General features: G+C 30.8%; 1 long non-coding RNA gene across 1 annotated transcript; it reads right to left on the bottom strand.

Moving 5' to 3' along the window:
• Positions 1 to 13,237: 13,237 nt before the first annotated feature.
• LOC127698833 (uncharacterized) lies at positions 13,238 to 15,404 on the bottom strand. Its single transcript, XR_007980961.1, has 2 exons — positions 14,859 to 15,404; positions 13,238 to 13,272 (listed from the first exon to the last, which is right to left on the bottom strand). It is a non-coding gene; the product is annotated as an uncharacterized LOC127698833 (long non-coding RNA).
• Between the last annotated feature and the right edge of the window lie 2,092 nt (positions 15,405 to 17,496).

Here is a 17,496-nt window from a genome sequence, read left to right as displayed (position 1 = left end):
TTTTTTTTCTAAAACAAGCAAATGCAAATCATTTTATTTATTCAAACTGTTGATAAAGTAAATCATTTTGAACACAAACTTATTAATATTTTCTTAATATCCTTGTGAAATCAAAAATTGTAATCACATTAATATAATAAATGTCAAAACTCATTAAGAAAATGATTTTTCAAAAGTGACTCCAAAAGAATTTTGTTACATGTTTCAAAACAATTAACTTTGAAATTTGTAGGGCAATTTGCAAAATCTATTTTGTCAGTTTAAAATGACAACTGTTTGGCGTAAATATACACGGTCTAAACCCGAAGACATTTATCGAATTGAAGTTAAGTCACTGAACACACATTTTCTCAATAGTAAATTTTTAAAGTTACTAATGTTTATTTTAATATTCTTCAACAAAATATAAACACAACTTTTTTTTTATTATCTGAACATAAAGAATTTCATATACATGTACCAAGCTAACAGGTGCTTATGTTTGCCAAAAGTCAACAAAACAGAGAAACTCTTCCAACATGTTTGTTTGTCGCACAAATACTTTCGTCAACTCTAAAGAGAAGAGTAAATACAATAAACTATTGGCGACGAGTTTATTTTTAGCATTCTTATTTGTCCCCTCGGGCTTAATATTAAATTGTGGGTCTTCTTCATCTTCTGGTAGCAAAACCCAAAATCATGGATTAGGAATAGAGTTGACGCCGGCGATCACCCATATCCCGCTTTTAGCATTATGACGTATTGTTCATAGCTGCAAAATATGAGGTAGGACGGTTTCCACTTGACTCCTTCATAAAAACACAAAGTTTTATTATATTTTTGTAGAATTAACTGTCAGGAAAATAACCCTTGTAAAAGAAATTTTCAAAGTAAATAAGTCTATGTCTAAAGATGGAATATATGCTTGGCATACGTTTGCAAAGCACATTTTTTAAAGAATTTGATATTGGTGAAGAAAAATATGTTGATTTTGATAAACTTTTTAAACTAATAAAAAAACTATTCAACATATTGTTAAAGAAATGTATGATAAAATCACTCTTGAAAAACTTTTAGATATAGATAACAGTTCAAAATTTTACCTTTATAGTAAACAAAAAATGAAATTAAACTAGGAGAGTACTTGCACAATCTAAAAAATTTAAATAGTCGTCAACTTTCAACAAAATTCCGTATAAGTGACCATAACTTGGAAATTGAAATAGGTCGATATAAGAAAATTCCAAGAGAACATAGAGTGTGAACAGTTTGCAAAACTTTAGGTGATGAGGAACACTTTTTCCTTCATTGCCAAATCAGCAGTAATATTAGAAATCCCCTTATAAATGCAGTTAAAACCCATTATCCTAATTTTAACCAGCTTGACTCAAACTCTAAACTTTTTTAGATCCTAAAAAAAATATTTTGTCTAGTGTTGTGGGCTATATAAAGCATTCCATGGAGTTAAGGTGAAAATAAGTTTCACATTGGTCAATTATATATATACTTATATATACATTATTAATATCAACTTGACTTGTTTCGAACTTTTTTCATATATTGTTTGTTTCTTGTGTACATGTCTGTTATGTTTGCATTTTAACCCATCAGGGTTTTACTTTTTGCAATAAAGTTTATATGTAAAAATAATAATAATAAAACAAATATTACGTAACATCAAAATTCCATTGGCCTTTTGGCCTCAGCCGTGGCACTCAAAGGTAGTGGTTTTGAATAGGCCAGAAAAACTGTTTGGCAGAGAAAAGGTTAACTAGCAATAAAACAAGGTTTAACCCACCATTTTATTCGAGAAATGCCTGTACAAAATCAAGGATATGACAGTTATATGCCAGTCGTGTCGTTAGATCATATGGTCGAGCGTTTTTGATTTTTTTCTAGTTTTTATGGAGTTTCTCCTTTTTAAAATTTACCTTAAAGTTTTGCAATTTTGTTATTACATTTTTTCAATACTCGTATAATGTTTTTTTTATTTGATCTCGTCAAGAAATTCAGAGAACTCCTCTTTATACTGTTTGTTTTAACATGAGAACAATGTTTACGAACATTTCAGTACATACAACACTTTTTCCTGGAATAGCTTTCATCAGGTACGTCCAAAGCCAAAACAAAAGAAGTCAAAAATTAAAACGTTAAAGAGCACAAATATAAGAAGGGCGTAAACAGAATTGCTATTCCGTCTCGAGTTATACACCTGATAGAAAATGCCATGATTACTGTCCTTCAGCTCTAGCTCAATCACCTGCAATAAACAATATACAATGAAAAAACAGCCTATTACTAAGGGCACATGATAAAGTTTTGATCCAACGGAAAATTGTTGACGAAAGTTTGCATACAAGCTTTTTATCACCTAGGCAATTCAAATATGTAATAACAAATATACCTTCATGTGCTACTTTTAGAGATAAATGGGCTCAACATTTTAGAAATTTACTGGAATTTTCGGTTTCTTCGACATTTCTATCCTTTCGAAAGATATACCTAACTTTTTTGTTTTAAAAGATAAACGCAAGCGGACTGTTGTAAAATCATCAGCGATATCTTTTCTACTCTACATATCTGTGCTTTGAGTTTGTGTAATATTTCTTTTGAAATAATTAATTTTTATCAGATTTTAGTCAAAAATCGGCAATTTTTTGCTGTATATTTAACCAATTTAAAAACAATTCATCGGTGATTTGTTTATAAAAATTGTTCATTTTAGACGTATGTGAAAATGTATTTTGTAGCAAAAAGATGAACAGAATGCTAGTTTTTACATCATTTCAAACATTTTGAAGGAAATTTATAAATATTCATAAGTAAATTAGTTTTTGAGAATTTGTTTTTGAAGGTATCATATTAAAATTTATCACTTTCCATTTTCCTTTATAAGATATTTTATCTATCAATATATCACGTAACAAACATTTTTTATTGTCAAAGTTTTTACAGATTGTTTTATCTCCTAAGTCAGCTGAAATAATACCAAATGTAATTTTGATAAAGTCAATATTAGAATTAAGTTGTTGTTGAGATTACTCGGTTAATCAACATTTCTTTATTGTATTTAGCCCACGTTTTAATGCTACTTCTACGCTCATTACTCCCCAAATTATAAGGGCAACTAAGTTCTTGATTAAGTAACACATTTGATTTATTATACCTTAAACAGTCACCTAAAAATATAAAGGTAGATTTCTATCTCAAAAGTGTCGCTTTTAAATAAAAAAATGACCGTGCAACAAACTGCTGGTTTTACTCATAACTGTTTCAGATGAGCCATACAGTTCATTATTCATATTTAGAGTTTATAGTTTCTATTTTATTATCTTTGAGTGAATTTGTATTCTTACATGTATATTTTCCAATATATCGCAAATCATCCTAAAGATTTCGGTTTAAGATTCATTTTCTCATATATATTAATTTTTTCACACACGTGCATCATTTTAGTAAACAAGATAAAAGGTTTTTGCATATTATGTGTAAAAAGATATGTCATAGATAAGTTATTTAAAAGGGTCATTTAATCGTATCGAAATTGCATGTACTCGAGTTATTTAGCTTATCAAAATCAATGTAGAAAAAAGATTTTTGTCAACCAATGCAAGTTGTCTGAATTAATAACATTTGTGTAAACATTTAAGCAGATATATTATATAAAATCATTTGAACGTTATATTATTTTCAAATATAAAGTATAGCAATATGCTCATACACTTAAGTTAGCATCGCATTCTCTTCATATATTTAAATGATGAAAATGATGTTCCTGATGTTCATAGTTGATTATATTTAGTAACTTACTTAAATATGTTTGATATTTACATGAATTATATTCTTCTATCATTTACAGTTCATATTATATCAATGTTGTTGGTTATCATTTCTTCGATTTTCTTTTGACTTTTAAACTTCTTCTTTTGAAGAATAAAAGTAATTGCTGGTTTCACTCGTAACTGTTTCAGGTTTTTGATCACCCCCCTTTGTCTGCAAGATGTGATGTTGGTAAGCCAATCACAAACAGTACAAATCATCAAACATTATACCTAAACGTAATTCTGAAACTTATCTATGTAGTATTTTGAGGTTCTACCAGCAATAAAACGTATTATGAACATGTGTATTGATTTATGACTTTCGAACAGCGGTATACTACTGTTGCCTTTATTTACACCGATGGCTCAAGAATGAAATATTTATACTTTTGAAAAATATTTAAAAAAAATATTTTTATGATAACTCATTATACAAATTATATCAGAAGTATGGCTATGAGTTGTCTCCAATTGGTTAATAATTTCATCACGAGTTGGTTGAATATCTGTTTCATAGATGACGATATGTTCCAATTGTTGTAACCACAATCCCGTACTCTTTTTCCCAAATGTGTCCTATCAAATAAAACTAATCACTGGGTTTGTACTCACATTGATTAACGCTATGGGTGTCATATGTGGAGTAGAATCTGCTTACCCTTCCGGAGCACCTGAGATCACCCTCGGTTTTTTGGTGGGGTTCATGTTGATCATTCTTTAGCTTTTTCTATGTTGTGTTTTGTGTACTGTTGTTTGTTATTTTTGGTCCACTTCTTTTTTGCCATTGAGTTGTCAGGTTTTTTTTTCGACTTATGAGTTTGAATGTACCCTTGGTATCTTTTGACTCTGTTTTTCAGTCTGCTTACGGGTGTTCGTAAATACATAATAAAGAAAGAAGGCAAACATAAAGAGTGCAGTTTTATTACAAAATAGTTAAATACAAAACTTAGGAAACAAGCATAAAAAATGCAATTCTATAACAAAATAGTCTTCATCAGCAACGTATCATTTTTAAATTTTGTTTTTATTGTATTGTAATACGCAAAATTACTGAAATTTATTAAGTATTAACTCATCAAACATGTATATTATTAACCCTCTGACGTATTCAAATACCAGTAGATGTCAACAACCGTTAGTAATATATATCATCACATTTTCTTGGAGTTTTTGTTCTTGTCATGAATATAACAAAAAAAGGAACTGTCTTGTTATCTTTTTTATAATTAGATTTACTCGTTTTGAGAATATTTTACAGAGAATGATTGCTTAAAAAGGTTAAACATCATATGATTCGATTCGATGCTGTTTTCAATCACGTATCAATATTTACGCTATAAACAATAGAACTTAAATAAATAGAAAAATAACAAGACTCAAAACAAAAAGAGGGAATCAAGTGGATCTTTTTCGCCATTGACATTGATTTTACCTGTTTTCGCAAGTTATTCATAATTGTGTCTGTCGCCGCATTCATAAACTCAAACATAATTTTGTCCAAACTCTCTGTAGTTGAATATGATGTTATTATACATAGTGCATGTTGCTGAATAGATACAATTATCAGTTAATGAATGTTACATGATTAATTTGACTTGATTTCATAACATCTACAAATAAACTGAATGGCCAAAACTATCTGTCAACTACTTATAGGGGTTATTGCCTTCAATGACTTTTGTTTACCATTTTTTTCGTTTTTGGTTATCTATCAGCAGAAAAGTTATCAGCAACACAAAATCTACAAATAAGTCAAATGATTGAATTCTACAATCAATTCTTTACAGTAGCTGTAGCCCTAAATTTGAACCCAATTTTTTTTTTATATATTTTTGCATATTATCTAATTGATAGACAGAAACTTTGTCCAGCAAAATTTATCAGATTTTGGCGTTCACAGTTTTCATTCATCACAAATATATTTGTTGTGTTGCATTGTATGTTCAAATGCCATATGAGTCATACAGACCCATTGGATCCTCAGATTTTCTTATCAACTTACTTAGGTTTGAATTAGAAAATTGAAACGTTAAAGATCGAACTCATCTTTTAACCCAAAATCAAAAAATCAAAATGGAAATACACTAAATAGAAAAAAGTATTTTTACCTCCAGGTGAACATAATTAAATTAGCGGTTGACATAAATATTAATTATTGTAATTCTCCTGATTTCACGGATATTGCAACACAAAGTTTAAAAAAAGTCTTTCGATGGTAATAGCCGATAATGAATAATAAAAATAAGGAATACATATTCTAGTATATACCTTCTTCTTTGGTAAAGGGAGTGGGTTTTTACTCTGGAATATCGAGTCATTCAGCAGCTACAGGTCATATAAAAGGATATGTAAATCATGACAACCAATATGATCAGAGAATTGACATCGAAACTATCCATAAATTAGAAAATTGGGCAACTTCGTAATTATGGCATCTTCAACCATGGTAAAAAGAAGGTTGTTTTAAAATATTCCATAGATAGAGAATATGATCACCCTCGTGGCAGACATATACTTGCCATAGAACAAATTAAATTAAAAAAACTCATCAAAACAAGGAAATGGATACAACTATGATGACAGTAACGGACATGTTAAAACAAAATTGTATAATACAAACTCGTCATAAACAAGGAAAAAAGGTATGCTAACATTCACGACAATGGTAAGAATATAGTTCACATCAAAACAATCCAACAAAAAAGTAAAGGATATAGCAATGATCCCGCGTGACAAACAACTGATATGTTATAATTGTGATTATCTTCGTTATAATGCTATGCAAATTATAGGGCCACCCCACGATATTCAGATGTGCGTACGATGTTGTTTTTTAATGTCAAGTGAAGTAGTCTCAGACAATGAAATGTTATATTCTCATACAGTGGAATAATAACATACATCACTCAGATACAGTTCAACATGCTACAATTCTTAATGCTAATTTGTTTACCGGAAATACAGCCCTATTAAATTTCCTTTAAGATAGGGTTGAATGGTCAATTTATGCTTGTGGGTTTCGACGCTCCCAAACATTTTAGTTTTTTCTCAAACTTATCATAAAGGGTTAACTCAGAGATAAATCAACAGATCGGTGACAGAAGAAGAGTTAAGTAGTGAATCTTGTGAATCTGTATGATGGTTTCATAGGAAGTGTCCAACGATATTTTGACATGCCTATATGTAATATTGGAACAACTAAAATATATGTATTACTAGCTGTGTAACAAGACAAAGACTACAAAGAATTATGTTAAAAGCATATGTGATAAAAATAAACAATTAACACTATCGTTAGATATATTTATTAAATGGATAATTGATAAATGATTATATATAAGGTAAAAGTATTCCGTATCAAATATTTAAAGTATATTTCAATGACAACTCAATTTGTCAATAGGTGAATAAAAAAATCTTTGATATTTTGTTCATATTTGTGAACAAATGCATTTCTTTATAAACGTTTTATACCGAAGTCAGAGCGCAAGATACTTGTTTCTCGAATAACCGCTACCAGAACGGGCATCATCAGCCACGATTAATAGGTCAAACACGAATATCATAAAATGATCGCATAAATATTCATTTGTTAACAAACAAACAACCAGTCAAACGAATGTTTGGCTAAAAGAATGAACAGAAAAACAAAACGGGAGAGTGATATCATCTGCTCTGCTAAGCATATCATGTTCATTATGCAGCTTACAGAGAAAATATGATCCGTAAAGCTAACACAATGTCATTGGTCATTTATAGAATGACCATTGTTTAGGGCGTTGTTAGCTAGTCACAATGTTTTCATGGACGCTTTTAAAAATATTACCAAGAGTGCATTAGATTCTGAAAGAAGAAAAACAAAAAAGAAATTCGAAATAACTGATAATGATTTATAAAATCCATTTGAAAAAAATAACTATATTCTATTACAGTCCTGATTTGATATATAAGGTACTACAGAAGGAAAGTGAAGGCTTAAAATTAGTTGTGCAACTCACAAAATTATTTTACAGTCATTTTTAAGTCCAATTTATAATTTATTTTGGAGTCAATGTCCTTAATGTTAAAAGGCTCTAAATTCACGCCGGCAAAACAATGCGATCCAGCAATGGTAACTGCAGGGTCTTCGTTTGTCTGAAGATCGATCGTGACATACTAACAAAACTGTATTTAATCAATTGTTTCTAATAATTTCGGACAGGAACGCGTATATTCATTTGTTAACAAACAAACAACAAGTCAAACGAATGTTTGGCTAAAAGAATGAACAGAATAACAAAACGGGAGAGTGATATCATATGCTCTGCTAAGCATATCCTGTTCATTATGCAGCTTACAGAGAAAATATGATCCGTAAAGCTAACACAATGTCATTGGTCATTTATAGAATGACCATTGTTTATGGCGTTGTTAGCTAGTCACAATGTTTTCATGAACGCTTTTAAAAATATTACCAAGAGTGCATTAGATTCTGAAAGAAGAAAAACAAAAAAGAAATTCGAAATAACTGATTATGGTTTATAAAATCCATTTGAAAAAAATAACTATTTTCTATTACAGTCCTGATTTGATATATAAGGTACTACAGAAGGAAAGTGAAGGCTTAAAATTGGTTGTACAACTCACAAAATTATTTAACAGTCATTTTTCAAGTCCAATTTATAATTTATTTTGGAGTCAATGTCCTTAATGTTGAAAGGCTCTAAATTCACGCCGGCAAAACAATGCGATCCAGCAATGGCAACTGCATGGTCTTCGTGTGTCCGAAGATCGATCGTGACATACTAACAAACATGTATTTAATCTATTGTTTCTAATAATTTCGGACAGGAACGCGTATATAAAAATCCAGCACAGTCATATTACAGCAGTCACGACTGAAATCGGTTTAACTTGGGCCTTGTCTTTTAAACTACGGTTCAGATAATTATTATATCATCAGTTTATCAGCTAACTGAATGTTACAGAGACACGAACCTTTTCAGTATGATGTATGTTGTAAGAATGTCACAACTAGAAACACGTATATTATGCGTATATTTTGTGTCCCCTTTTTGGCAGTTTGTTCCTTGGTGTGTTTAATGTACAATGTTGAAATGTTAATACTTTGAGAAAATCTCGACAAAATACCGACTGTACCGTGCTTAAACAAACAAAAAACAGTCCATACCATCAAATCTTAACAAACAACCAAAGATTGATCGAGCAACACGATCCAAAAAAACTGGTGTGGTCCGGAAGATCATGCTGTAATAGTAACACCTGTCATGTTGCTCACCTTAGATTTCGGTATTTTATACAGTTGTAAGGTTTCATACCATAGCAGATTCATAAATGAATTGTGTCTTATATTTAAGCATTCCCAAGCGAAGATATTGTTATACTAGCATTTATTCCATTTGCTAGATTATGCTAGTAAATAGAATATTCGCAGTAGTGAAAGCTTGTTGAATTCCAAATTTTAATTTAGAATAGACCATGTTTTATCCGTCTATAATGTCAATTAGTACAATCCTATTTATCTGTTGGAAATAACCAAAAATTCATTTCTCCGTGAAAGCAGCTTAATATGTACGACCACAAACAGGGTGGTTATAAAGATTTTACTTGTTAAATTTAGTTATCCAAGTTACAGGGGAAGATTGAAAATATAGCTCACTCCAAATAATGTGAATAAATTAAGCTCCCTGTTATAATAATGATAATTTTATACATATGACCCGTTATAATTTTTACACTAGTGGCCACAATCCCGTAAAGAAAACCGAAACCATCAGTTCATGTCATTTCAATTAATTAACGTTGACACCCCAATTGTAACCTTATAAATGCAAAATGCTTGATATAAAATTATCGGATTAATAGAGTGGATACGATATCATTATCCTTATATTAAAGAAAAAAATATCTAACACTTTTTCAAATAATATATCACATAATATAATATACTGACACATGTTTTGCAAATGGTTGTGAACAGAAATTTATTATTAACAGAAGTTTGCTGGAATCATATTATAAATGAAATTTGTTAGAATGGTGGCAAATATTCAAATAAGATTGGATTGGGGATTGTTTTATCATGTAGTGTAACAGTTTAAAATTATTCGAAAAGAAGCAGATTTTGCATAAGAGATTTATATGAAGAAAAATATACAAATTTCCTTCAACATTTAGTAGTCACAAAAACCCCAAAAAATATTGTGGCTTTTTTCATTGAGGACATGGGTTCAGCAATTGCCGTTATTTTGAGACAGATATTGGAGTGAAATAAAAAAAAAAGATTTAAGAAATAATTCTTTCATGTCATGCTTTATGCTCATTTTAACATGGGTAGGCATTATATTTGTCGATAATTTACAAATATATTCTACTAATGTAAAATATGCCAAATATAATGCCTACCCATGTTAAAATGAGCATAGAGCATTACACGAAGGAATTGTTTCGATTCTAATAGGACAAATACAGTATTTTATAGGTCGAAGCGTACGAAAACCCTTAAAAATGTTTGGCTGTTCTCGTTTCCTCCCCATGGATTCTGTACATTGCATTTTCATATTTAATAAGTTTAAAAGCAGGGTAAATATATGTTCTTTTTATAAACAATATATAATCAAAGTTTATGTAAGCTGCTAAAATGTATATATTTTATTAGAATAACAATGAAAATAATGAGAATATAAACAGTAAATTTGTGCGCATGTGTCAAACATATTTTGTGCTCATTAGACCACGGCTTTGTTTACAAAGCATAATAAGGACGTCATATTAGAATTGTCATGTAACAACATCAACTGCCACCGCCTAAAGATTTGCCGGATATCAAAGTTTGCTGTATATTTTAATAAAATAATCATACAACTTGCTTTCTTTAAAAAAATAAATGCAATCGTGAACCTAAATGCATGTCTGCAATGAAAGATCAGATAATTGTTAAATAAAGATGCATGGTTTTACCTCATTTTTGACGTGTAAGATATAGAAACTGACATGGATTGTTAATGTAACTGCTTTTCAATGTGGGGCAACATATTCTTGTTAAAGGAATCATTTCTCTATCTGCGTTCCCTCTCTCTTCCGAAAGATAACATTACAACATGCTAGATAGGAGTCATCCACTGGATGTTCCATTATGACATGTCTTAGGTGCTGTTTTTGAAATTAGAGTTAGTTTTCCGGCTTAAGTCGAAATGCAAATGTGAAGAATTTAAATGAAATTAATCATGATTATTTGTTTTTGTAGCCAGTTTGGAAATAGTTCAAAATTCTAAGCTGTATTCTTGTTTGATAATCCCGAACTGAAACCGTTTATGAAAACCAACCAAACTGGTTTATATGGTTTGGTTATTGGCTATAATATTCAAGATATGTTTGATCTCAATTTATTTATACCACAGGCAACATACTACAACCAAGCTTTTGGAGTGAAACAGTTTGAAACCCAAACTTTATACTTGTTCAAACAAATCTCACTTTTTCATTTCTAACTTGTCCTTTTGTAAATTAGCCAAAATAAAACGAAGTTGTTGTTTTGTGGTTTTTATACGGTTGTGTGATAGACAGAAGGCAGCAGGAATAACAGGGCCAATGCAGTATAGTTCATGTCTAGTACGCAATTAAAAAATGCTGTTTTTGCAATCGAATGTCCGTTGAATATGGATATTGATTTCAAGAAAAATAATTTGTAGAAAGCTTGATCTTTTTGGTTGTTGTTGCTAATAACATGTCGTCCAATTTTTCGCTTAACACGCTCTAGGCCTCTGTTAAATGACATTCTAACTTGGCTTATCAATACAGATTGCCGCGACTGCTTGAAAATGATTTGACGGAATTCCCAGAAACTTGCAATGATTCTTCTATAGATGGGACACGAAGTTGTGCACCTACTACTTTAACTTTTAATATGATTTATTTTCTGAAACTGTAGACAACCATACGGCCTTCATGTTACTTTATTCTCTTTTTGTTTCTACTTTTGATGACGGTTAAAAATATTTTTTCCCAATATATTCCTCTTGAAACGATTAAGATTACTCCATTAGGGAAATTGAAAAGTAATTCCACCTAACATGTAATTCTAATTTACAGAAGTTTATTTATAAATATCAACTTTCTTTCTATACACCTCTCTCCTGGGCGTAGAATTTTGATAGCTGCTTAAACGGAATGCGCGCTCTTTTTGAATGTCGCTAAAATGGCTAAGTTTTAAAATTATAAAAATGCCCTATCCATCCCTTAAACTCTTTTTTTCCAGTGCGAACACAGCTTGTATTTCAGAAAACTTCACATATGCATTTGTAATTAATTAACTGTTGATGTAGGATATTAATCAGTCTAGATAAACACTTATTTTTATAGCATTGAAAACGCTAATGAATATTCATTATATCAATTAAATACCTATTACGCAGGTGGCCATAGAAAAGAACAGATGTATTTCGAAAAGACAGTTGAGACTTCTGGTACTAGTATTCCGAAAGACTACAAAATTAACCAATATATAATGCGTGAACCCTCAGGCGTTCACACAATATGATCAATTATAATTAGAAATGAAATAGTTTCCTAATTGTTAAGAAAAACAAAGATCTATGCTTTTTCAAAGTTACCAATATTAGGTTTTTTTTCTATATCTACCTTCATCATGAACGCTCAAACAAAAGCAAAGTGAGAGCCAAGGATATATCATACTGAAATAATTCAGGAATTATATGAATAAAAGGACCTGAAATGAATGAAAAATATATTAAAATATTCTTCTCCTTTGAAACTAGGTCAGTAGGAACCACACATGGCTACTATCAATCTTATGGTATTTTGTTTAATATAATATGTCTAAAGATCCCGTCCGCCAACAAACATGTTCTCCATGGCTAAAAATCGAAAATTGCGGTAAAATTGAAATAATTGATTAGTATCTGGGGCAATATGCGTAATAGATTCTCCATAAGCGGTAATGTTAACGTTTTCTTCTGTTGCTCAGGCCATATCGTAAACTTGGATATGTATGATGGCTCATTTTGAAGCTGAGACACTTGCACATGTGTGGTGCGATTTTCGGGGTGGCAAGTGTGATTCGTTTTCCCGTCAAGTGCCCAACCCCGAAAGATAGTGAAAAATGTCACTCTCCTCAGGAAATAATCACAAAATTCTGACCATAAAAATCATTAAAAAATATGTCCTTTGTAATTATTTGTTCAGGTTTATTTTTTTATACTTTTTTTCACATCACATCAGCTCTATAAAACACCAGTCCTAGTTCATTTATGTCAATTTTTAAAATCACAGCTTCCACAATTGTATGGCGCACTAATTTTTTAATGAGAGTCATAAATCTGTGTTCCTAGTCTCAAGGTCCATTAAGGATATTGACCCATATTAGATCAGCTAATGTCAGATTCCACTTATATTGCAGTTTGTATCCCTTTAGTACACATTTCTGAACAATTCTGTGAAGTTTTAGCCATATCTGAAATAAAATAAGCTCATTTTAATACTTTTAGGTAGCAATGTTTATAACTGTTCAATATCCTTTTTAAGGAAGAAAAAAACACAATAAGCATATGATATAAATTTACATTTTAAACATTTGTTTTAACTTTTATTGGTATAACTGCAATTCATAAGCCTCTTCTACCTTACAGACTTTCTACAAATCCTCATTTTTTGTTGATAAATCATGTAAATATAGTGTTTTTCACCTAAAAACTATCAGATTTAAGAAATTTTTCCACCCTGATAGTCTTGTTTAATATTATATTTTTTTTTATTGAATAACTATCTCTAATATATGTTCATTACTGTAAAGATTAGTCACAGACCTTTTTAAAACTAGTCTTGTTTTCAAAATCCATCAAGGAATAAGAATTTTAGAGTTTTTTTTGTATGTGTGTTGAAGTGGGAAAAATGGGTTATTTCTTTGGTGAAGAGTACATTGTGACGTCATTGTTTTTGTGACGTCATTGCATTATGACATCATAATTTAGAGTTGTACACATCTTACAGAGTGTATTGACATTGAAACATACCACACACAGCATCATACATGCAAATTAACACACATGTATTGCATAAAAATTTATTTTTCCTATCATGCACACATTCATTGATACAACATACAAGGAAATAAAATAAAATAAAATCATGTCCATATTTACTTCCATTTGCAACTATTTCAGTTCTGTTAGCTTTTTATTTTAATTTTGATATACTAATTTTATAATTTTGTAGTTTTTGTTTGATTTGTTTGGTTTTTATATTGAAGATTTCTTTTAAAGCATGCTTACTTTAGTTGGTTCATATGGTTTGAATGTCCCAATTTCCTGACACAGTTAAAAATATATTTGTAAACAACAAGAGTTACTCCCCCTCCTATGTCAATAAAAGGAAAACACTCGTGAAACAAGCCGTAAAATGTGTTACCTCAGGGTAATATAAACATGCATGTTTGTTTCAGTGTCTTGGAGGGTGAGAGGGAGGGCTTTTATCCCATTTTCATTTTTTTAGCAGTGTAAGAAACTTGTATTTGAGTAAATGATTCATGCATAGTGAAGTGTGCAATATGTCACCTCGGAGACTTAAATTTTAGAATTAAAAATAGAACAAACCACAGTTTAAGATGCAACATGCAGTTAGGATATGTTGTGCCATGCAGTTCATGAGTGGTGCATTTTTGTGAAGTTACACAGACCTTACGGTGGTTATTTAAATCATAAGGCTCAAAAATTATATGGTCAGTATTAACACACAAGGCATTATGGCAGAGGTGCAAGGCATCTAAATTTCTATCAATGTCAATTGTATTTAACTGTAACATTTTTGCCAAGCGTGCAACATTCATTTTTGTCCTTTTTTCATTTGGATAAGCCACATTTAGCATCCTTAAAATATAATTTCTTTTCCTCTGAATGGCCCCTGTCCAGATTTTACATGACCCATTTTCTGCATCAATGATAATTAACAACAAAAAATTAGTATATTTTTGATAAAAATCAAAAGTTTGGGAAGCCATTTTGTATTGTTTTGATTAATTAGCACTAAAAGAGTGTAACTGACCTTGATTTCAGCAGCTATCATCCTAAATTGTGGTCACTGAGCCATGAAACACTCCATCACCTTTGAAATTCAAGGCCACAATTTGGGGCAATATGCGTAATAGATTCTCCATAAGCGGTAATGTTAACGTTTTCTTCTGTTGCTCAGGCCATATCGTAAACTTGGATATGTATGATGGCTCATTTTGAAGCTGAGACACTTGCACATGTGTGGTGCGATTTTCGGGGTGGCAAGTGTGATTCGTTTTCACGTCAAGTGCCCAACCCCGAAAGATAGTGAAAAATGTCACTCTCCTCAGGAAATAATCACAAAATTCTGACCATAAAAATCATTAAAAAATATGTCCTTTGTAATTATTTGTTCAGGTTAATTTTTTTATACTTTTTTTCACATCACATCAGCTCTATAAAACACCAGTCCTAGTTCATTTATGTCAATTTTTAAAATCACAGCTTCCACAATTGTATGGCGCACTAATTTTTTAATGAGAGTCATAAATCTGTGTTCCTCATCTCAAGGTCCATTAGGGATATTGACCCATCTGTAAAACGGTCTCACTCCTTTTGAAGTTCATGTGATTCCCTATGAGTTTGTTTGTTACCTTGATTTGTCTCTTCCTAATCGATTTACACGATTTAAAACTCAGTAAACTACTGTTGTCTTACTAGAAACAGAAAAAACTGAGAGAATGAGGAGATCTGCCGAACAAACGTTTTGATATAGATTGCTAGACGAATCATTATCATAAATGACTTTTTACACTTGAAGTATTTTGCCAATCATCTTGAAAACTATACAAAGACGATTACTGCATGCAGCAAAACTGATCAGCAGTTCAAGATCTACACACTTCAAGTCAATATGATTAAAACTATTAATGCCCCTATAATAGGAGTTATTACACCTAAATCTCGATTTACACCCAGCCTAAGCAGTTTTGCTTACTATCTTTAAAGCTGTAATAACAGAAACTGTAAATGATCTACCAAACAACAATATACAATTACGGTCCCTTTCAACTAAAATGGTGTTGTTGTCATATTGGTTCTTTGAATAAGCTTATTCTTAACGGATGTCATTTTAGCGTCGTAGTTTCTTTGAATATTGTTTTATCGGTACAAAAGTTGATTTTGTTTTTCAAAAAATCCAAACTTATTCTGGACAATACTTGTTGAGCCATACATGGTATAATTGGCGGATAATGTGCCTAGGGAGAAAAGGACCCCTTTTTAGTGGTCATGTCGTAAAATCTCAAGTGAATTTATAGACTTAAATGTAAACAAATTTTTGGATTTCTATCATTTGACATAAATTTTAAGCAGACGTTACATTCTTAATCATTAAAACTAAAAACAAAATAGTTCTTAATACAAAAATCTAGTGTTTTTTTTACTACAAATCCATAGAGATCGCAACTCGGCTAATGCTTTTAAAATTTTGGATAATTTATTTTTGAAAATTTATAGCGTTCGAATGGACCAACAGTTTTTCTGTTTCATGGATTCAACAAGCTTAAATTTTGAATCTTTGGACTATGGTATCATAATTTTGCATTTTGGGGAATCGTGTATGTAGCCGTACTTCTATGTGTCTTCAATTAAAAAATAATATCTGTAGACAATGATTTTTATCGGTCCAGATATATGCATAGTAACGGAACATTGGTCCTTTTCAGAACAAATTTGTTCCTTGTTACATAGTCTAGTATTCTTTATTTGCTACACAACGACCAATAAAGTTGTATTTTAAAGGAAAAACCGTTTGTATTGATTAATTTCTAATCATGGGCTATAATTAACATTGAAATTACATCGATATAATTGATGATTTATTGTTTTACAGTAACTTAATCAAGAACAAGCTGATAAGTTGAAGGTTCATGATGCTGAACTGATAACAGAACAGGATTATTTTCCAGTTGAAGCCTCTCCGTCTGATGTTGTTAAGAAAGAGAAACCGCAACAGGGATAATTTTTTCAATACTTTTATTGCTGTCATTTATCTCAAAGTCCCAGTGAGGCCTTAAACACGGAGCATAAAAACAAAATTTCTACAGGACATATAAGTATGTTGAAAATGCAACAGAAGACTCATTAGGAAAGGATATGTACTTTAACCACCAGATATAATCAAAGAAAATGAAGAAACTTGAATGTATTTTTGAAAAGTAAATAAATATGTAAGAAATTCCTGTCGTAACTGTTTTAATGTCCCGCCTTTCGAAAATAAAAGACATTATGCTTAGTATTATTTTTTCATCTCATCCTGGTATGTCTGGTTCTACCAAAAAAGGTGCAAAAAAGCTTTTTACCTTTTAGGAATGAAGGTGTTTCTTGTCTGGTTAATAACTTTTTATTCTTTTTACATGGGTTTTGATATTTTGCATATTTGTGCATATACCCAAGTCAAAGTGCTGCGTACCCTTACAGATGACTTCAGATCTTTGACCCTAAAGGTATTTATTGATTTTTGTAGGATATGTTAGTGTCTACCTCCATACCAAGTATTCTATTTTTTTCTTTTAAAACTCTCTAGTATACTGCCATGCCCCAACATATATCAAAAAAGGTTTAATCCATCATATGTTACATAAGGAAATGCCTGTACCAAGTCAGGACTATGACAATTGTTTTCCATT

The sequence above is a fragment of the Mytilus californianus genome, unplaced genomic scaffold, assembly GCF_021869535.1.
Source record: "Mytilus californianus isolate M0D057914Y unplaced genomic scaffold, xbMytCali1.0.p SCAF_4, whole genome shotgun sequence".
NCBI classification, from domain to species: domain Eukaryota; kingdom Metazoa; phylum Mollusca; class Bivalvia; order Mytilida; family Mytilidae; genus Mytilus; species Mytilus californianus.
Note: the sequence above shows the minus strand (reverse complement) of the source record. Positions and strands in the feature narration are given on the sequence as shown.